Here is a 24,000-nt window from a genome sequence, read left to right on the forward strand (position 1 = left end):
CAGGGAAAAGGAGGGATGTTCCCAGATGTGACAGAATACATGTTAGTGTGAAACAGTCATGGCAATTCTGACATCAGTGGCTCGTTTCCTTTGGCCATAACAAGGAAATTGTAATACACATAAATATACTCTACAGAAAACTATCCAAATGCAACTGTAATTACAGAGAAATTATTGAGCCATGCATTTGTAAAGAAGGAAGCACACAAAGATGTGAAGGGTGAACCTGTTGGATACCATACCTGTCACTCAAAGTATATAATTCCACCTCTCCAAAAAGTGACATTTAAACTCATGATTTTTCTCAGTGATATTCATATCTCTCACCATGTCCTCTAAGTGTTGTTTTTGAAACTTGTCTCCCTCCCTTAGGCACTGCCTGCCCTCCTCTGGATCCCGTGGCTCTTCCGGTCCCAACAACCTGGTCTACACTGCTACCAGCTGTTCTCCAAACCTGCCATCTGGGCACCTCTCTGAACAGTGGCTGTCAGGAGACCTGTATTGAGACCCACAGCTGTCAGAAGCCCTGTGTGGTGTCCAATCCCTGACAGATGTTCTGCTACTATCCCAGGAGCTCCACACCCTGTATTCCCTGCTGAGGGACATATGCTGTGACATATGCTCATACATATGCTGGTTCTCTGGGCCTTTGGCCTGGCAGCTACTATTCCCTAAGCCATGAATCTAGAAACTGCTTCCCAGGAGACCTCAGAACTCTGAATTATGAAGTCTCTGACATCCCTACTGTGACTTATGGAACCAGATTCTACTGTCCAGTCCATTTGGCTGCTAGAATCTATCAACCTTCTTGTTAAAGGCGAACACAGATCAGGTCTCTATGGATTCAACTGTTATGTTGGCTAGATTCTCACACCATGCAAGTCAGTCTCTATACCCTGTAGCCATTTTTCTTATGCTTGCTCCCAAGTACACTATCTTTATACTCTTCTATTAACAGCTTCTTCATTTTCAATTTTGGACAGATCCTTGGAACTTTGTTACCATAAATTTCTCATACTATCTATATGAGTGATAGGTACATGTGATATCTTATTTTCTCCTGAGAGTTGTTGAAAATAAAATTTTCATCTAACCAATTTCTATAGCCTGACACTTCAATATATTTCTCACTTTACTACTTTTATGGGTTTCTCAGTTGTAGATTTGAAAACTTCAATTAAATTTCCATATTATGATATGCCACTGGATTTGGGAATATGTAGTTCTATATTTGCTTATGTTGCTTACTGGGAATACTCAATTGAATCATTACCTTTGATTTTGAGGTTGAGCTCAATGGAATCAGAATTGCCTGAAACTTGTGGCCTTGAATCTTGGCTCAGACAACAAAGTAACTGGTATATTATTTAAACATGCAAACAATTAGGATAACATAGTTTTTACATGGTGTATCTTTATATAAACAAAATACTGTACAAATCTAGTATTTGAATGTAATTTCCAGACATGATAAAGGTGATCCTTAAATATTTCTGAAGGCATGCATGTTCTGGTTGATGTCATTGATGGTGTTTCCTTTTCTCACAGTTGAGGGATTATCACCACTCTTCATCTCCCAGCACATGCAAGAAGATCACAGATCGTAGGTAGGAAAACCTGGATATAGCAAGTGTTGATAACTTGCCAATGCTTCTCCTTGGTTCATCATCCATCATACTAACAGTGGGGTATCTAGGAAATGTTGGATGATTTTCTTCATTGGGTTAACTCTGAGTTCTACATCAGGGTTGAGAGATTGGGTTCAGTTTATCTTAGATCCTATAAAAGAGATATCACAGACTATTAAACAGTAGAGAAGATTAATGATCTTATCAAGTTTGAAATGTAACCAAGAGCAATGACAGTAGCCTGGATTTTCTTTGGAAGGGTTTTAGAACACTTCTTACCAACAACTTAAGAAAAGTCTTCCCACACTTGGCAACATGGGGCCTTTGGGATGAGCACGTGTAAATAAGTTACCTACTCCCCAATCAACCTTTCTCTTTCTTTATGCTTCCTCGCATTTCTCCCCCCATTATTCACCCTCCCTCCTCATTAGCACCCCTCCTCATATCACCTATGCTTTATTATGAACAACCACCATCATTGGTGTCTTTCTGGTTTTCTGAGTTCCACAGTTACCCTAAATCAAACATATGAGTATAAAGAATCAACACTAAGAATCACATGTGAGGAAGAACACAAGACAATTGTCTTTCTAAGTCTAGATTACTTCACTCAGTAGACTCTTTTACAGCCCCATCCATTTAGTACATTTTTTCTGAATAAAAGGCCATTGTATGTAAGTACCATATCTTTATTATCCATTCAATTGATGGACATTAAGGCTGTTTCCATTTCATGGCTATTGTAAATAGAACAACTATGAATGTAGGTTTGGTTAGGCCTACTCCACAGGGGGATAAAAAAAATTGTTGGTACTGAAAATCTGGCCAAAATCCCATAACTGGTGAGATCAATGGGTCTCAATGATAAATATATTACTATTGTTTTGGTAAATGGATATTCCTACAGTCTTTTAATTTCATATCTCTATCAGTAGATTAGTATAGATCTGAGACTGCTTCAGAGAGGTTTACTTATGTAGAATATGGTGGTTAAAGAAGAAAACACAAGACCCGTCAAAGTTCAGAGAAAAAGTGAATGTGGGAAGTTCAGCCACAAAATAGGACACCTAGATAAATAGCATACCTAAATAGATAGTACACATAGATAGCACACCCTGATAGCACTACCTACATAGATAACACACCTAAATAGATAGCACACCTAAATAGATAGCCCACCTAAATTGATAGCACACCTAGATAGACAGCACACCTAGATAGAGAGCACACCTACATAGCAATATTTTTTATATATAAATCCCAGTGGTGTTTCTGCTACCCTCCCCAATGATTTACCTTCCTGAGTGAAAGGAACACACAGCCTTTATATTTTGATATGCCTTAAACAGTGCAACAGTTGAGCCACTTCCTAACCTCCATGAGGTTAGTCCACCTCCTGCTGATAATCCAGGGTTATTACTTACTAAATTCTATATTCTACTTTAGCTACCCTGGACCCACTTGGCTGCCCATCTGGGCCACACTCTCCTTGTTCCTTCATATGCAGGCTATGGCTCCCTGTTCTCCACTCTTCTCAGATGTGGCATCTCTCCTCTCCTCCTCCCAGCATGGCGGATCTCCTTCTTCCTTCTCTCTCTTGATCCAAAGCCCATGAATCCTAAAAGTCACAATTCTGTTTACCCTGCCCAATCATTGGCTGCAGGTGTCTTTATTTACCAATCAGAACCAACAACTGGGGGCAGAGTCCTTCAGTGTCTTATGTGCAGGCACTAATGCAAGCAGTTTGGGGGAGCCAAAATTAACATTATAATATAAACAGCATTAGTCCAAACCCACTATACACCTAGATCGCACACCTAGATAGCATACTCTTTCAAGACTCTGAGACCACCCTTAATTAAGGAGCTATTCAGTTTGTAGAAGAAGAACAGTCAATTTTCTTAAAGTATATAGCTTCTGGTTGACAAAACACGCACCAGTGGATGCCTTTCCACAGACAAGTACGGGCAGCACAACCTGAGTCAATGAATTACTAAATTGAAGAAGACAAATGGTCACAACATAGGGAGGATAAAGATGTGGGAATGGATCTGAGAACAGCTTATGGGAGTAATGGAGATGACTGTGATCAAATAAATGTATATTTTTTCCAGAATTAAGAATACCATTTGTTTTCTAAAAATCGCTTAAGACGAAAGATCTAATTTAACAGAAAGTACTTTTGAGTATTGTTTTTTAAAAAGAATTGGGAGCCAGGTGTGGTGGCGCATGCCTTTAATCCCAGCACTCAGGAGGCAGAGACAGGCTGATTTTTGAGTTCGAGGCCAGCCTGGTCTACAGAGTGAGTTCCAGGACAGCCAGGGCTACACAAAGAAACCTTGTCTCGAAAAACAAAAAAACAAAAACAAAAAAATAAAAAAACAACAAAAAAAAAGGAACTGGGTTCACATTGTTTTAGGAACTTTTGGAAAGATTCAGAATTGTTCATCCCAAAATCTGATCTATAGAAAAAAATCCTTTTCTTCACAAACTTTCATCTTTTTTTTTAATTAAAGATGTGTAATTTACTTCATCTTCAGTTACCACAATGTGATATTTAATATGACAAGATGTATGGCAAGGTAAGCATTATGTACACTGCACATACGATGCTATTTATGGAAGGTACACTAAAATATCACTATATTGTGTTCCATAGACTGGCCTCTGGTCATCTGTGACAACATGATATGAAGAATAAGGAAACAGGATATAAATATTCCATTGAACATTTAGATGTACAAGAAAGAGAATGTAGGGTGAGGATTTCAGAAACTTCTATGTGATCACCAGGAGCTAGGCTGATGGGAGAAGCTTTGATGAGAGTGGTCAGGGCTTGATTATCCCTCATTTTAGGTACCAGGGTCTCGGCAGTCGGGAACGTTCTCTGTTGGATGAGGGATGCATTATCTCTCTGTGCCTAGATATAGGAGGATACAGAGATTATGGACTGAGATCTAGGAATCTGGGAGCAGCTCTAGGACCTAGAGCACTTACTTGTTAGTGTCTAGGGACGACAAGGCTGGTAGATATTGGGTTGTAGGTCTGAGGAGCCCTTACCTGTTGGTGCCTAGACTCTTACATTAAGAAGCATTTGGATTCTTTTTTTAATTAATTAATTTATTTTTATTAGGTATTTTCTTCATTTACATTACCAATGCAATCCCAAATGTCCCCCATAATCTCCCCCCCACTCCCCTATATACCCACTCCCACTTCTTGGCCCTGGCGTTCCCCTGTACTGAGGCATATAAAGTTGGTAAGACCAATAGACCTCTCTTTCCAATAATGGCAGACTAGGCCATCTTCTGATACATATGCAGCCATTTTTACTATATTGATCCTGCCAATCCATGAGCATGGGAGATCTTTCCATCTTCTGAGATCTTCTTTAATTTCTTTCTTCAGAGACTTGAAGTTCTTATCATACAGATCTTTCACTTCCTTAGTTAGAGTCACACCAAGGTATTTTATATCATTTGTTACTATTATGAAGGTTGTTGTTTCCCTAATTTCTTTCTCAGCATGTTTATCCTTTGTGTAGAGAAAGGCCATTGACTTGTTTGAGTCAATTTTATATCCAGCTACTTCACTGAAGCTGTTTATGAGACTTAGGAATTCTCTTGTAGAGGTTTTAAGGTCACTTATATATACTTCTATATCTATATCTTCTGTAAAAAATGATAATTTTGACTTCGTTCTTTCCAATATGTATCCCCTTGATCTCCTTGTGTTGTTGAATGGCTCTGGCTAGGACTTCAAGTACAATGTTGAATAGGTAGTGAGAAAGTGGGCAGCATTGTCTGGTCCCTGATTTTAGTGGGATTACTTCCAGCTTCTCACCATTTACTTTGATGTTGGTTACTGGTTGGCTGTAGATTGCTTTTATCATGTTTAGGTATGGGCCTTGAATTCCTGATCTTTCCAAGACTTTTATCAGGAATGGGTGTTGGATTTTGCAAATGCTTTCTTCGCATCCAACAAGATGATCAAGTGGTTTTTGTCTTTGAGTTTGTTTATATAGTGGATTACGTTGATGGATTTCCATATATTAAATCATCCCTGCATCCCTAGATTGAAACCTACTTGGTCAGGTTGGATGATTGTTTTGATGTGTTCTTGGATTCGGTTAGCAAGAATTTTATGGAGTATTTTTGCATCTATATTCTTAAGGGAAATTGGTCTGAAGTTCTCTATGTTTGTTGGGTCTTTCTATGGTTTAGGTATCAGAGTAATTGTGGATTCATAGAATGAACTGGGTATGGTACCTTCTGCTTCTATTTTGTGGAATAGTTTGTGAAGAAATGAAATTAGATCTTCTTTGAAGGTCTGATATAACTCTCCACTAAACCCATCTGGTCCTGGGCTTTTATTGGTTGGGAGACTGTTAATGATTGCTTCTATTTCTTTAGTGGATATAGGACTGTTTAGATCATTAACCTGATCCTGATTTTACTTTGGTACCTGGTTTCTGTCTAAAAATTTGTCCATTTCATCCAGGTTTTCCAGTTTTGTTGAGTATCGTCTTTTGTAGAAGGATCTGACCTTGTTTTGGATTTCTACAGGATCTGTTGTTATGTCTCCCTTTTCATTTCTTATTTTGTTATCTAGGATGCTGCCCCTCTGCCCTCTAGTGAGTCTGGCTAAGGGTTTATCTATCTTTTTTATTTTCTCAAAGAACCAGCTCCTTGTTTGGTTGATTCTTTGAATAGTTCTTCTTGTTTCCACTTGGTTGATTTCGCCCCTGAGTTTGAATATTTCCTACTGTCTACTCCTCTTGGGTGAATTTGCTTCCTTTAGTTCTAGATCTTTTAGATGTGTTGTCAAGCTGTTAGTGTGTGCTCTCTCTTGTTTCTTTTTGGAGGCACTCATAGCTATGAGTTTTCCTCTAAGAAATGCTTTCATTGTGTCCCATAAGTTTGGGTATGTTGTGGCTTCATTTTCATTAAACTCTAGAAAGTCTTTAATTTCTTTCTTTATTACTTCCTTTAACCAGGTATTGAGAAGAGTGTTGTTCAGTTTCCACGTGAAGGTTGGCTTTTTATAATTTATGTTGTTATTGAAGATCAGCTTTAGTCCATGGTGGTCTGATAGGATGCATGGGACAATTTCAATATTTTTGAATCTGTTGAGGCCTATTTTGTGACCAATTATATGGTCACTTTTGGAGACGGTCCCATGAGGTTCTGTGAAGAAGGTATATCCTTTTGTTTTAGGAAAAAATGTTCTGTAGATATCTGCTAAATCAGTTTGTTTCATAATTTCTGTTAGTTTTACTCCCTGTTTAGTTTCTGTTTCCATGATCTGTCCATTGATGAAAGTGGTGTGTTGAAGTTTCCCACTATTATTGTGTGAGGTGTAATGTGTTCTTTGAGCTTTACTAAAGTTTCTTTAATGAATGTGGCTGCCCTTGCATTGCAGTATAGATATTCAGAATTGAGAGCTCCTCTTGGAAGATGTCACCTTTGATGAGTATGAAGTGCCCCTCCTTCTCTTATTTTGATAAGTTTGGGTTGGAAGTCGATTTTATTTGATATTAGAATGGCTACTCCAGCTTGTTTCTTCAGACCATTTGCTTGGAAAATTGTTTTCCAGCCTTTCTTTCTGAGGTAGTATCTGTCTTTTCCCCTGAGATGGGTTTCCTGTAAGCAGCAAAATGTTGGGTCCTGTTTGTGTAGCCAGTCTGTTAGTCTATGTCTTTTTGTTGGGGAATTGAGTCCATTGATATTAAGAGATATTAAGGGAAAGTAATTGTTGCTTCCTATTATTTTTGTTGTTAGAGTTGGCATTCTGTTCTTGTGGCTGTGTTCTTTTATGTTTGTTGAAGGATTGATTTCTTGCTTTTTCTAGGGCGTGGTTTCCATCATTGTATTGGATTTTTTTCTTTATTATCCTTTGAAGGGCAGGATTCGTGGAAAGATAATGTGCGAATTTGGTTTTGTTGTGGAATACTTTGGATTCTCCATCTATGGTAATTAAAAGTTTGGCTGGGTATAGCAGCCTGGGCTGGCATTTGTGTTCTCTTAGTTCCTGTATAACATCTGTCCAGGCTCTTCTGGCTTTCATAGTCTCTGGTGAAAAGTCTGGTGTAATTCTGATAGGCCTGCCTTTATATGTTACTTGACCATTTTCCCTTGCTGCTTTTAATATTCTATCTTTATTTAGTGCATTTGTTGTTCTAATTATTATGTGTCAGGAGGAATTTCTTTTCTGGTCCAGTCTATTTGGAGTTCTGTAGGCTTCTTGTATGATCATGGGCATCTGGTTCTTTAGGTTTGGGAAGTTTTCTTCTATAATTTTGTTGAAGATATTTGCTGGCCCTTTAAGTTGAAAATCTTCATTCTCATATACTCCTATTATCCGTAGGTTTGGTCTTCGCATTGTGTCTTGAATTTCCTGGATGTTTTGAGTTAGGATCTTTTTGCATTTTGCATTGTCTTTGATTGTTGTGCTGATGTTCTCTATGGAATCTTCTGCACCTGAGATTCTCTCTTCCATTTCTTGTATTCTCTTGCTGATGCTGGCATCTATGGTTGAAGATTTCTTTCCTAGGGTTTTTATCTCCAGAGTTGCCTTACTTTGGGTTTTCTTTATTGAGTCTACTTCCCTTTTTGGGTCTAGTATGGTTTTGTTCATTTCCATCCCCTGTTTGGATGTGTTTTCCTGTTTTTCTTTAAGGACTTCTACCTGTTTCTTTAAGGACTTGTAACTCTTTAGCAGTATTCTCCTGTATTTCTTTAAGTGAGTTATTAAAGTCCTTCTTGATGTCCTCTACCATCATCATGAGATATGCTTTTAAATCTGGGTCTAGATTTTCGGGTGTGTTTTGGTGCCCAGGCCTGGGTGAGGTGGGAGTGCTGTGTTCTGATGATGGTGAGTGGTCTTGGTTTCTGTTAGTAAGATTCTTATGTTTACCTTTCGCCATCTGGTAATCTCTGGAGTTAGTTGTTATAGTTGTCTCTGGTTAGAGGTTGTTCCTTTCGTGATTCTGTTTGCCTCTATCAGCAGACCTGGGAGACTAGCTCTCTCCTGTGTTTCAGTGGTCAGAGCACTCTGCAAGCAAGCTCTCCTCTTGCAGGGAAGGTGCACAGATATCTGGCATTTGGACCTACTTCCTGGCAGAACATGAAGGCCCGAAACAGGTCCTGTCCCAGAAGCTGTGTTGCTTTGGCCTGTCCCAGAAGCTGTTAGCTTCTGTAGTCTACACTCTCACCTGAGCAGACTAGTCTCAGACTAGGTGATCCGGTGCTGGCACTGACCTGAAGGGACTTGTGACCCTGGTCAGGCTGGGTTTTCTGCTTCCCTAATGCTGTCTCATGTCCCACATGATTGGAATGGAACAGAAGTTGTGTTCCACTCACCGGTGGTCCTAAGATCACATGGAGAGTCCTCTAGGGACCTTGGGGTTGTGCACCGACTCCACACCCAGGTGACCTGGTGCTGGTGCTGACCGGAAGATACTGCATTTGGATTCTTAATGAAACTTAGTTCCCTGTTCATTCCTAAATGTTGTATAAACACCCGACTGCTTATGTAATCAGAGGATGTGTAGTATTTCTACTAATCTATTCACTCTGTCTTGTTACAATGAACAGTAGAAATGAAAATACATTATAGGTTATGGAAAGTGGTACTTGGCTTAAGCTAATTTGCTTCAAAAGGACTATTATTAACTATTATATGTTATTATGCCAAATAAGAAACTGACAGGAGAAAATTTGTTGATATCTTAGCAGAAAATTATTAGTAAATCTGAGTGCTAAGACATGACTTCTTAATTTAAATATAAATGATGTTAATTATTATTGTTGTCAGAACACTGTGACTTGGTCATAGGTATGGTCAATATCCAATGTTCTTTCCTCGAAGATTTAATGAAATGTACAAGAATACTGGATTGACCAAACTTCTCTGACATTTCATCAACACAAATCCGACTGGTTTGGGTTAGTCAGACAGAAGGAGAATGACCAATGATGAATTGTAGAAGAGCTTTGGAAGAGAGCAATATCATAACAGGACAGAAAATCAATAGAGGATTGTGAGGAAAAAAAGATTCAGAATTTGGCACAGAATGTACAGCTCATTGAAACACAGAACATGTATATGCTTTGTTTTAGAAAACTATTTTAATTTTAACTTAAAAACAAGTAAAAAGAGATAAATATAAGTATGTAACATACAGGGATGAAGGCAGTAGTGGGCAAGCTAAGAAAACTTTCTATGAACATGACTTAGAATAGATACATTTTTTACAGTGTTTAAAAATGGATCTTTGCTGAAACAGAGCAATTTCATTGGAAATAAAATTGTCATGAATATTTATCACATTGATATAATAAATATATCAAATATAATATAATAATATATCAGAATAAAAATCAAATATATATTAAGACAGCACATTCCTTTCCCTCTCCATCTTCAGTTTTATTGGAAAGAACACATGATTTTGGTCATACTGATGAGGAAATGTGACTGATGAGACAATAATAATTTAAATAAAGAAGACCTGTCATAGCCTGAAAATTTACTAGGAATTTCTTGGTAAGATGTCATCAACTGTTTTCCTGTCATTCAGTCATTCTGCATAAGAATAGATGATAGCTAATAAAAATGTTTTTGAAATAAATTATCTCAAGTCACATATAGATCTTTCTTTAAATCCACAATTACATTTTTATTTTTATTATGTCTTCTTTGCATAAGAATAATGGGATAAATGTAACACATTACATCTATCTGTTTTATGACATGATTTTATAATAGAAACACCAAAAAATCCTGACTACACTTCAATGGTGTTATTTTTTTTTTAGAAATATGTTGAGAAATACAACTTGAAATTACTCTGAGATTCCCCATTAGGCCCATCAGTATGGCTATAATAAAAAGTCAAGTGAAAGAACACACTGGCCAAGATGTGGAGCAGGGGAAACATTCCTCCACTGCTGCCAGGAGTTTAAATTTGAACATCCACTTTGGAAATCAGTTTGGAGGCTTCTCAGAAAATTGGGAATAGTTCTATCGCAAGACCCAGCTGTACCACTCCTGAGCATATACCCACAAGACACACTACCATTCCTTGTGGACACTTACCCAACTATGTTCATAGCAGCTTTATTCTTAATAGCCAGAAACTGAAAACAACATAGATGCCCCTCAACCAAGGAATAGATAAATAAAATGTGGTCCATTTACACAACGGAATACTATACAGCTATTACAAACAAGGACACCATGAAATTTGAAGTCAAATGGATGAAACTAGAAAATATTATCCTGAGTGAAGTAACCCAGACTCAGAAAGACAAACGTGGTATATTCTCACAGATAACAGTACCATAGTCTACAGAGTGAAAGAGGCTAAGTAACAAAGAAGGCCCAAGCAGGGAAACATGAATCTCACTCAGAAGGGGAAATAGAATCTGTGGTGGATGGAGGGGAGGGTACTTGGTGAAAAAAAGGGGAGAGGGTACAGTACAGGAGAGAGCAAGTGGGGGAAGACAGAGGGAAAGAGTCCTGGGACACAGAACTAGAACCCTTGGGGGTGGGCATCTTTGGGACAAGTTAGAAGCCAAGGACAATGGAAACTCTCAGGAAGCTATGAGGATGAACCTAGATAAGACTCTGAGCAATGGGGGATATGGAACCTGAAACAGCCACCTTCTGGAATCAGGAAAGCATTCCAATGTAGGAACTGGAACATGGTCCCAGCCATAAAACCTTCAATCCACAATTTGCCCTGCCTACAAGATGTGCAGGAGAAAAGATGGAGCAAAAATTGAGGGAATGGCCAACCAATGACCAGTCCAGCTTGAGACCTCTGCCATAAGAGAGAGGCCACCCCTGACACTATTAATGAGATTTTGCTTTACTTGGAGACAGGGGCCCAGCCTAACTATCATCTGCAAGGCTTTACCCAGAAACAGAAGCAGGCAAACACAGCCAAACATAAGTCTGAGCTCGGGGGGAATCCTGTGGATGATGGAGAGGAAGGATTGTTGGAGCCCAAGGGGTCAAGGATACCATAAGAAAACCTACAAAATCAACTAACCTATCCCCATAGGGCTCACAGAAACTGAATCACCCAACATGGAACATGCATGGGAGTGGCTTAGGCCTTCTGCATGCATGTCAGTGTTGTGTAGCTTAGTCTTCATGTGGGACTCCTAGTAGCAGGATCAAGGGCTGTCTCTGACTCTGTTGCCTGACTTTGTATTCCTTTCCTCTAACTGGTCTGCTTTGTAGAGCCTCAATAGGAAAGGATGCTAGTCCTGCTGCAACTTGATATACCAAGGAAGGTTGATATGCATAGGAATCCTCTTCTGAGGAAAAAGAGAGGACAGGGAGATGGAAGGGAAGGAAGGTGAGAGGGAGGGACTCGGAGGAGGGAAGCTTCAGTCAAGACATAAAGTTAATTGATGATGATGGTGGTGGTGGTGATGATGATGGTGATGGTGATGGTGATGATGTTCAGGAAAGAAGAAACAACTGACATTGCTTTACAAATTCAGGTTCTACTGGGCTCTGATTTACAAACCTTGGCATGTTTTAAAGCCCTTTTGAGTCTCCCCCTCCTCCTGTCAAACATTTGTCAATAATAATAGCCTCTGTGCATCTCATGTCTAAATGTTACATGAAAATTCTTAGTCTCACGTTACCTCAGCATTAGAGCATGCTGTTACAGATGATCCCAGGCCTGGCTACAGAACACACCATTTGTGGTGGATTCAATGTCTTTCTCTAAACAGAATCTTTCTTGCAATGTGAGCAATATGTTCTTGGCTATCTCAAAAATCATGCTAGGTTGATAGAAGAAACCCACTTTCACTCTTGCCTTACACATTTATGAGAAGCCAGAAAATTGTCTGACTTTATCAATGAAAGCAGACTCCTATGAAAATGTGGTTTTACCAGGGAATAAGATACTGGGGTGGACATGTCTGTAAGTCTTTCTAAATGCTCCAGAAAGTACCTGACATTTTGAATTTTATTTATTTTCTTGTAAAATATTACATTTTCTACTACACCTTTTTTCCATTTATCTTTTTTTGTTTTGTTTTGTTAACATCCCATAGAACCCATGATGCATGCTTTCCAGGACCATAAGAAATGAACTGTACCCAAGACTTTGATGTTGATTATTTTAAATCCCAACTAAGATGAATAAATAAAAACTGCGCAATATTTCTTTGGTACCACAGTCTTAGACTGATTGAAGTTGCAGCAGGGTGTAGGATCAGGGAGTTGCCAGCATAGCTTGAATCCAGATCACTGTGATCATCCATACCCAAGTATGGAGATAAGATGCAGAGATGTATATATATGAATGAGGGTGAGTTTGTCCTGATAGTTATTTTTAAACACTTGATCTAGGCAATTTAATTCCTCTATATAAACCCCACCTTACATTTTTTAATAATAGGCTTGCTTTCCATCTTAATTACATTATTTCATTTGTGAGAAGACATGGATGCCCTAAATCTCACACAGTTTGCACCATCAATGCATCTACTGTGCAGACATAAATGATAGTCTTCATAGAACTAAAAACTCCAAACAGGAAACCCCAAAATATATGCCATGTCATTTCATTATGTGTCCTTAAAATCTAATCACAGTACCTCTGTCAGAGATCTGAAAAAGCACACATAATTCATGACAACAACAATAATAATGTGAGCGTTACACTGAGGTGTCAGGTTGCACAAGTTTATTATGATAAATTTTTGGTCATCGCCTGCTGTTGGATAACAACCAAAGAGCACATACATATGTCAGCATTACTGCCAGAATTTCATAATTTGTGATTTTACCCTCCTCCCAGGTTCCACCAGAAGTTGAGAAGTTCTTATTAGAAGAAAGAGGATAGCTGTAAGTGAAAAGCAAGAAAACAAGAGTATAGGGTGTAGAGACACCGACTTCAATACTGTAGAATGTAGGTAGTTAACAGCTGATTTCAGAGAGATGTGGTCCACATGTTGGAACACAGAATGAAGGTTGGTTGCTATTGAAAAGCATGTAGATTGGGTAGCAGAGTGTGGATGTACAAGTCAGAGGAGGGAAAACAGGGACTTCATAATTCAGTGATCTGAAGCCACTGAATCCACAGCTCCCTGGGAAAAAGCTTCTAGATCCATAGCCTAGGGGGTGATAGCTGCTGGACCCAAAGCCCAGAGAGCTAGCATATGTCTCCTGGCAAGGACTGCAGGGTGTGAAGCTCCTGAAGTAATAGCAGGGCATCTGGCAGCTGGTGGGCTCAATGTAGGTCTCCTGGCAGCCACCGTGCAGAGAAGAGTCCAGCTGGCAGGTGCTGGGAGAATCATCTGGTAGTGGTGTAGACCAGGTAGCTGGAGCAGGAAGAGCCACAGCAGGTTCCCGAGGTGGGCAGCAGCACCTAAGGGAGGGAGAGTCATTTTTAGAGCAGCAGTTGTAGGTCATATTGAGAGGAGATTTGTGCTCAGCAGGATGTAACTGGGAAGATTCTCAGTTTGAATGTCATCCATGGAGAAGAGAGTTTATATACTCTCAGCAGCAGGTGTGGTGCCTAACAGGGCCACCATTGTCCTATTTATGGTCTGTACTTTACAAATATGCAACACACAAATTTATCTGTGGGTACAGTTCCACTTGAATAGTTTTCTGCACGTTATATTTATAGCTGTTGCAATTTTGTGGTTCTATCAAGAGACAATGACCTACTGCTGTGTCACAAATGCAATGACTGTTGAACACTCAAGGTCATTTCATCATGTCCAGGAAGATTCCTCTTTTTCCTCCTGACATACTTTTTTGGTGTGTTTTGTCATAGGCTGTTATGAGGAAATAATTTTCTTGGCATGGCATGGGATAAGAGTAACTTGACATGCTTTTGTTAAAGAATTGGTAGCATCACTTTGGGCTCTATATGGAACCTACTGACGATTAACCCTATTGTCACCTTTATAAATTGTTTTTCAAACATCCAATATTTGTTGCTCAGCATTACCCACTTGTTTCTCCTCCAGTAACTAAAGGATAATAAGAAGAGGGTAGAAGAGAAGACAAAAGAAAAACAGTGAAAAAAAGAAAGATTTAATAACAGTGGCCCTAGGAAGAGTAAGGAAGACTAGGAGAGGAGAAATTGTAGCTTCCCAAGAGCCAGACTTTGGACCATTCTAATGGAGTTAAGACAGTAAATTCCTGAGAGATGAAAGAAGGAAACAAATTTTTAAATCCAGTGCATCTGACATGATGCTTAATGTGGCCCTGGATTCTCATCTTTGCTGAGCATGGACATTACTTTTCTAACATTTTAAGCAACGGAGATTTAGCTGACACTATCACTTTCTGCGGACACCTCAATATTCATAGGCTGCTTCCGGAGAGGACTGAGCCTAAGGAACTCCTAGGGGACTGTGATGGCCAAATTTAATCAATGCTTCTCCTTCTGCTCTACTGTAATCACATTGAGTCTGGATAAGTGTTCAGGCCTTTTATCTTTCTTCTGAACCTTCTATTGTAGAAGAATCTAGAGAAGGATGACTAAACCTATCAAGTCTTGCTGGTACCATTTTTGAAAATAAAACCTATAGTTAGAGTATATCATAGATGCCACCTTCCAGAGCTTTGAAAACAAGTCAGTAGAGATTAAGCTTCCATGTCAGAAACATGATTTTTCCATGTTCTTTGACTCAAGTATGTGCTATCTTCAGCAATATCCTCTCATCAAATTCTTGGGGTTAACCAAAAACAATGCCAATTTACCTTAATGTTTGGGGCTCCAAGGGGCCTCACTCACCAACTCTGAGAAAGGTGAGGTATTCCTAGCAAGGGGCTTGCATGTGTTGTCCAGGAGGGGGATTATCTCTGTTATATGGAAATATACATGTGCATGTGCGTGTGCGTGTGCGTGTGCGTGTGTGTGTGTGTGTGTGTGTGTGTAGCTTCTATGGTAGATGGTTTGTATTTGGCTTTTCAAAAGGATTTAGTTTTAGTAATCTTTTCTCAGAAGCGAATGGCTTCTGGCATGCTATCTCCTACTGTTCTAGAGCCAAAAGCTGATGACTTTGGCAATTTCATAAATAAGGAATTCAACTAAACAGCAATAATTCATGAAAGTTCCTCTTCATGTTGATCTGCAGGAAATTTGCCCAGAAGGGTAGGTTGATGCCCAGGAATCATTAGGTTATGTAATAGTGGCAGGAAAGGCATATCAGCAGCGAGAAGCATTCCTGAGACAGTCTCTGGGGCTGTACCTCTCCAGAGTGCCCCCATTGCATCTGTGTAAAACATTGGGCTGTCTCCAGGGAACTCACTGGTTTACCATAGCCTTTCATAGATGGTTCTTGTCAATTATTTTTATTCATGGGTTTATGAACATACCAGGAAAAAAATCCTGACATGATCCTATTTACTACTAAAAAATTCTTGGGAATAAAGAAAATGAATGAATGTAGTTTGCAATGAAACTACAAAAATGTGTAGAGGAATTAAAGACAATACTTGAATATGGAAAGACTTCCCATGTTCTTCAATTCATAAGGGCCCTATTGTGAAAATAGTCATCTTAAAAAATGCAACCTGTAAGTTTAATACAGAAAAATATACATCAAAATTGCAAAGTAATTCTTCATAGAAATTGAAAAAAGTTCTGAAATTTGAATGGAAACACAAAAGACTCTAGATAAACCAAACAATATTGAACAAAATATTGGTAGAAGTATCATATCCTGTGTTCTAAGTTCTCCTAGAGTGTGAGAAAAATGACAATATGAATATTAATACAGTAGTAATTGTATATTTTGGAATATTGGTCATTGGAATACAGTTGAAGACATAGATGTAAGCCCACTATCATATAGTCATCTGATTCTTGACAAAGTGATCTAGGGTCTTCAAGAATGATACTGATAAAACTAGAAAGCTAAAGGTAGCAGAATGAAGCTAGAATCTTTCCTGTCATCAAAAACACAACTCTAAACGAATCAGAGACTCTGGCTTAAGACTTGATCCCTTGAATCTGTTAAAGGATAAATTAGGAGCTGTGCTTCAATTTAGGACTTCAGACTACCTCAATACCAGTAATGCAGTCATTAAGACCAACAATTTACTAATCAGATCTCATAAAACTAAATAAAAAGCCTCTGTGATCAAAGAACCCATCATATGATTAAAAAGACAGCCTAGACTGAAAGTTTTTATTAGCTGTACATCTGACAGAGAGGTAGTGTTGATAATATGCAAAGGACTACAAACAAGCAAAAACAAAACAAAACAAAACAAAACAAAACAAAACAAAACAAAACATCACCAAAGAAACAAAAACTAAGAAAAGATGGAGAATGGTACTGGATGGCAGGTCTCAGTAAAAGAAGGTATATGGTTAAGAAAAGTATTTAATATTTAAATATTTAAAATTTTAACATCTTTAGCCATGAGGGAAATGCGAATTAGAACTACTTTGAAATTTCTTACATTAGTCAGAATTGCTAAGATTTTGAAAAATAACAATAATACTGACATGATCCTGGTACAAAGGTACAATCCTGCTGTTGGTAGGATTTAAAACTGGTGCAATGAATGTGGAAATCAATACAAAGGTTCCTCATGAAGCTAAAAATAGATCTACCATATAATAAATCTACCATATAACCCAGCTACACTATTCCTGGGCATGCCCCTGTGTACTTTATATCCTTCTACTGAGAATATCCATGGGGATAATGAGACTGATACAATTGATTCAATCTACTCATATGAATCCATTTCCTCTATAGTGAGAATATAAAAGACTCCTTGATTACAGTAACAATTGTTTATTTTGGAAACCAATAATTTAGGAAAGAACAAAGTACCAAGACACCTTTAAAAATTCAGATTTTACTAGGTTTTGGTACAGATAATGTGGCAAGCCTCAAAGTTCTTTTGAGAACTTTTTAATTTTGTCGTAATTGTCAATAATTTTTTGTTCTCTCGCATATCTGAAAGCTAAATGAAAATTCCTTGACTTGTATTACTTTATTCCACATAGCATGCTGTCATAGATGACATGACATACAAGATTGTAGGTTCACATACAGTTTATGAATAATATGTTTCCTAGAGGTTACCCAATATTTCTTTGGCTATGTATTTAGTTATCTCAAAGGTCACACTAGGAAAACAAATGGTCCCACTTATTGTTCCTCTATTACATAGAGCTAAGAATTCAAGAAATTACACACTTTCAACCAGTAGAAGACAGAAGCTGATGAAGAAATGCTTTTCCCTTAGTATCACCAGATACCAAGGTATGTGGTTTCATGAGTCTCTCTAAAATGTGCCTGTAAATTCATAGAACACTGCATACCAGTTGTGACTTGTAAAAACAACTTTAAGATGTTTCTTTAGAACTTGTTTTTATGTATTCTCATAGTAACACCAGCTTTCCAAGGCCATAGGCTAATTTAACTATTCTCAGGTCTCTGGCTTAAATTGTGTCTTGAGATTAAGTAAGACTAAGTAATAAAATATCTTCAAGGTTTTTAGGAAACATTGCTCCCAGGCTGATGGATGCTGAGCCTAGAAGTATTAGGAAATTCCTATAACCTCTTTTATTATGGTGTTCCCAGCTAAAAATCATTGTGATTTTCCTTCCCTGTGGAAAAGATATGCAGGGATAATGTCCCAACCACGAAACTCATGGATACTAGCCAAAGATGGTCCATCTGGAAAAGGTATGGTGCATTTTCTCAAGGCTGAAAACCTACATTTAGATAATACATTACTTCTTTCCTGTGTATAAACACCTTGAAAATTATATACATTTTTCTTCTTTTTGCACTGCTTGTTTTTGTACTAATGAGTTACTTTCTCTGAATCTGCAGAAATTAATGCCCTCCAGTCTGACCAATACTCACTGCCTTTGAGCACAGTCTACAGTTACAAAGGACAGTCTTCCAGGAATTGGCTACTCTGAATAAGGCACAGAATCCAGTGCAATGTATATATTTCCCAATATACTTAAACGATCATACCTATATTTAACTAGTCTCCCAAATTCACAAATGCAAAAACTATTAGCAAAATATTAATAATAGAAGTATGTTGTGGGGTTAGGTTGCAATGGAATTTCTAAAGCTGGTCTTTCATTAGAAACAAACAGCACAGGCATATATCCATAGTACAGAAAATAGGTGTAATTTGATTACTCACTTATTTCAGAACCTGCCAGAAATTGAGGATGAATAAGAAACTCTTAGTAGTAGGAATAATCATGGAAACACTAGATAAGGGCATACAGACTTTGACTTCAAAACTGAGAGAATATAAGACCTAGTAATTGATGCCACAGAAGTCATTGCTTAAGTTGGCTGTAACAAGAGGGTTTTTGGTATAAATCCCCAAATATGTTGGGTAGTATGGGAGATAAAACCCATTAAAGGGAAGGCATGAGCTCCATAGTCCAGAGATTTGAAACCACCAGTTATCAGCCCACTGATTATCAGCTTCTAGATCCATAGAATCTGGAATGGCAACTCCTTGAACCAAAGGTTAGAAATCCACTGTAAGCTATCTCATAGGGCCTGTAAGTCATGGCATTTTATAGTAATAAACACATAGGACCTTGGGAAACTTGGTCTTCTAATAGCCACTCCATAGAGAGGAGCCAAGTTGACGCATGCCGGGAGAATAGTTGGCCGTGCTATAGACATGGGCTAGGAGCGGACATAGGAGGAGGCTGCGGAGAGCAGAAAGCACTCAAGAGAATACTCCAAAATAGCCTTTTGTATGACATGTTGATAAGAAGGTAGACTCAATGTAACTGAGAAGATGCTGAGTCTAATGTGACCTTGTGGAGAGATGCAGCTGTTATAATCTCAACAATAGGTTTGGTACCCAACAGTGTTGTCCTTGGCATATTTGTGTGGCTTCAGCTTTTTAAGTGTGCAACTCAGTAGTAAGTCTCTCTGTTGATGTATCTGCACTGGAGCAGATTCCTGCATAGTGGATTTTACAAAATCTATTGTAATTTTGTTGTAGTAAATATAATAAGCTATTCCTGAGACAGAAATGTCATGCCTGATTTACACTAATGCTTATTCCATAATTTGCAGAAGCATCTCCACCTTTACTCCTGATAGAATGTTTATGTGTTTATAGAAAATGTTACTAAGAAACTCTCAAGCAGCGGTTCTCAATCTTGGGTTGTGACCCCTTTGGAATCACATACCAGATATCCTGTTAATTAGATACTTGCATTGCAATTCTTAAAATTATCAAAATTCCAATTATAAAATAGCAACAAAATAATTTTATAGTTGGGGGTCACTACCAACATGAGGAACTATATAAAAGGGTCACAGCATTAGGGAGGTTGAGAAGCACTGTTTTAGAAAGTGACTGAACCTAGAAAAGATAAAAAACATTGGAGGGAGAAGCTGATGGCTAATGTTAACACAGAATTTCCACCACAGGCCCTAAGCAACCACTATGACTCTGCATAGATCTCAAGGATTTTTGCTGTTTCTCCTGAGTCCTTTGTTGTAATGCATAAGCTTTGATTTTAAAACAATTCTAATTTAAAATGAATGAAATAAAGACTCAAAAATGATCATACAGTGTGACTGGAGAGATGGCCCTGTAGTTAAGAACACAAGATGTTCTCCTAAAGGAACTGCATTCAAGTCTCAACACCCACCTGGTGGTTCACAAACATCTGTAAGTCCAGTTCCAGAGGATGTAAAGCCCTCTTCTGGATTCCAAGTGCACCAGGTATGCAAATGTTGTAAAGACATGCATTGGGACAAAACACGCATTTACATGTGTTTCTTTTTAAATAGTAAATGAGAGACAAGGTAAATGCAAATGGTTGGCAAAATAAGGAAAAAAACCTTTAATAAAAGTTTAGGCAATTTACACATTTTAAAACAGTTTAAAACTCCACTTTGATTGCTTCAATACTGCAATTTGGGAAACAAAACCCTACTGAGTAGCCTATTCATAACAATCACAAAATTTTCTGCATTGGTTTCTCACTTTATTATAGTTGACACATTATCCTTAATCATGATTTGTATCTTTTATTATGAATGAGACATAGAACCTTTGTAAAGCTTTATCTTGATCCTAAGAGCCAGAATAGAAATTTCAATTGAGTTAGTGCAATCGTGGTATAGATGTTATAGCAATGACCACCCACTTATCCGTTGGATTTACGGTTCACTCTGTTACACTGCTGAAGCAGCCAAGTGGCTGATAGATTACAAAGGACAAAATGCAGTGCTATTATTCTTGTAAAGGAACGTGGCAGTAAAATGACCCCCAATGCTAGTGCTGTATCTATAAAGCCGAGTATCACTGAACCTTTGTTAGAGAAGCTTCTACTTGCAGTATTGGGGACTGACACAGAGCTCAAGAACTGAACAATGAGCTGAGAGTGTAAGACCTCAGAGGACTCTGCAGCAGCCAGGTGTTATTGATCTGGCATATTTCTTATGGCACGTGGACATGCTGTTTATATCTCACTCCAACCCTACAAGACTGCCTCCCTAGGGCTGGATGCCACCCACAACTCCAGCAGTGTGCAATCAAGCTTCTCACAACCCCCCTCCAGTTTTGATTAAATTTTGTATCAGCATGCAGAACTGACAGAGATACTGCCTTATACTACTTTGTTATGAAGGATATTCCAAAGGACTCAGTTATGGATATGTACACCTAAGGTCTGAGATATGGAACATTTGCCAGATTCTGTCTCTTTCATGCAAGGTTCAATATTACTCAGTTTTTCTTTCTATCTTTTTATTTTGAAGTTTTTGTTAGGTAATGTTGAGTAATTCACAGAGACTAATGAGAAAATTAGAAAGGATGGTGAGGAGACATTAGGGTTAAACTTCAGTAGGTTCCACATGAATCCAAAAAGTATGTTTCCCAATTCATTAACAACAGGAACAACAACAACAAGTACATGAAACTTGCATCCCTTATGTTGTAAAGAAAAATGTTTTCCTCATAACATTCTATGACAAAACACACAAAAAGTATGTCAGGAGGAAAAAGGATCTTTCTGGACATTATGAAATAATATTTAATGTAAAGTAATCCTGGCATTTCTGACATAGGAGTAGCTCATTGCTCTTTGTCACAATGAAATTACAACAGCCATAAATATACTGTGTAGAGAAGTATTCAAATGCAACTACAATTACAGAGAAATTTGTGAGATTCACATCTTTTAGTTGCACATTTCTAAAGGACAGCCCACATATAGGATAGGGCTGACAATCTTGGGTACCACACCTCCTCTTGAGAGTATATAAGCCCACGTCTTCACAGGTAACATTCAGACTCAGGATCATCTCAATTACATCCACCAGAACTCACATCTCTCAACATGAGCTCTAACTGCCACTCTAATAACTTGTCTACCTCCTTTAGGTGCTGCCTGCCCATCGTGGGTTCCTCCTGTTGTTCCTCCTGCTCAAGCAACTTGATCGCCACAACCAGCTGCTCTCCCAGCACCTGCCAGCTGAGCTCCTCTTTCAACAGTGGCTGCCAGGAGACCTGCATTGAGCCCACTAGCTGCCAGAGTTTCTGTGTGGTGCCCAGCCCCTGCCAGGTGCCCTGCTACTACCCCAGGAGCTCCACACCCTGCAGTCCTTGCCAGGGAACATATGCTGGCTCTCTGGGCTTTGGGTCCAGCAACGGTTTCTCCCAGGATTATGGATCTAGAAGATGCTACATCATGGGTTGTGGATCCACTGTCTTTGAACCTCTGAATTATGGAGTCTCTGGCTTCCCTTTCCTGAGTTATGGGTACAGATTCTGCTACCCAATCCACATGGCTGATAATATCTGCCAACCATGTTATAAACCAACCTGTGGTAATATTATCTAGGGATTCAACTGCTGAGCCCCTCTCTTCCTTCATGCAATATATAAGTAAAAGTCTGTATGCCCTGCAAAAATTGTTTCTTGCTTACCTCCTCTTGCTATCTGTTATTTCTTCCATTATCAGCTTCTCTCATTCTCAATTACTGGGATATTCTGGAATTTATGGGTAACCTCCAATTATTCCTTTCTCTCTTTACTATGGAAAAATAATGATACATGTAGTTTGGTTTTCATCCAAGGGTAGTTGAAAACTCAAAATTTTTATCTAATAAATGTATGCATTCTGAAACCTCAATACATTGGTCACTTTATTACTAATTTGCTTATGGATTTGCATTCATACATTGGGGAATTCATTACATGTCAAATCACCTTTTCAAATTGTCTTTGAAAACATATTTCTATATTTAGTTGTGATTCTCATTTGCAATAAGGAACTATAGGAATGTCATGTTTCACACCTGAAGACATGGCTGACTATCACTAAGAATTGCTGAAATTGAGTAACAGGAAGTTTTGCTGATCCAGAGAAACAAGGCAATTGGGATGCTGACTAAACTTTTACACATCAAGGATAAGATATTAGGGGCTGGAGAGATGGCTCAGGGGTTAAGAGCAAGGATTGTTCTTGCAAAGGTCCTGAGTTCAATTCCCAGCAATCACATGGTGGCTCACAATCATCTGTAATGAGATCTGATGCCCTCTTCTGGTATGTCTGAAGAGAGCAATGGTGTACTCATATACATAATGTAAATAAATCTTTAAAATAAATAAATAAATAAACTTTAAAAAAGAAAAAATATTATATATTTTATAAATGGAGTCTACACATAAACAAAAACTATCTAAGTCTATTAGCATTTGAATGCAGACTTTTGGGGGGGGCATGAAAAATATGAGCTTCAGGTAATCTCTGGATAGATTTGATCATGTAAATGCTGTAATCCCAACCTTCTATGTTTCAGTATCTTTTCAGTACATTATCAGCAAACATGTATAAGGAAAATCACAACTATCCGGGATCAGGACCTGTTGTAGATCCCCTGATGCTTCCTCCAAATTCAACGTCTATTGACCTATAAACAATATGTCTAGGAAATATTGAGTATTTTTACTCAATGTGCTTAGTCGGATTCTGAAAGCAGAGCAGAAGTCAAAGATTGGGGACGGTTAATTTGGCATATGATTCTGGAAATCAAGTATTTTACACTATGGCAGGATATGTGTGTGTGTGTGTGTGTGTGTGTGTGTGTATGTATGTATGTATGTATGTGTCTGTGTGTGTGTGTAATGATAAAGAAAGACATCTACCAAAGAAATTCATTTTTAATTTGACCTAATCAACAATATATGGATTGCATTATCCTAGAGACTTTCAAGGTCATTTGGAAAGACTGTCACAGTTGTCCACCTCAGGGTCAGTCCAACAGGGAGCAACATCTCCTCATTATATTAGTTGACCTTTTGTAATTTCCTGGATTTTCATCACTGCACAGGGAAAGAATGACACTGG

At 38.3% G+C, this 24,000-nt stretch overlaps 1 long non-coding RNA gene and 1 pseudogene across 2 annotated transcripts; one reads left to right on the top strand and one right to left on the bottom strand.

Annotated features, from left to right (window-relative positions):
- The first annotated feature begins 781 nt into the window (after positions 1–781).
- 4930553J12Rik (RIKEN cDNA 4930553J12 gene) lies at positions 782–22,782 on the top strand. The gene is made up of 4 exons (NR_138570.1): positions 782–832; positions 1,549–1,607; positions 17,811–17,902; positions 22,032–22,782. It is a non-coding gene; the product is annotated as an RIKEN cDNA 4930553J12 gene (long non-coding RNA).
- Positions 13,330–14,110, bottom strand: Gm20741 (predicted gene, 20741; annotated as a pseudogene). The gene has a single exon (NR_045150.1). The product of NR_045150.1 is annotated as a predicted gene, 20741 (transcript).
- Positions 22,783–24,000: the final 1,218 nt, after the last annotated feature.

This window comes from Mus musculus, chromosome 16, assembly GCF_000001635.26.
Source record: "Mus musculus strain C57BL/6J chromosome 16, GRCm38.p6 C57BL/6J".
Classification (NCBI taxonomy): Eukaryota; Metazoa; Chordata; class Mammalia; order Rodentia; family Muridae; genus Mus; species Mus musculus.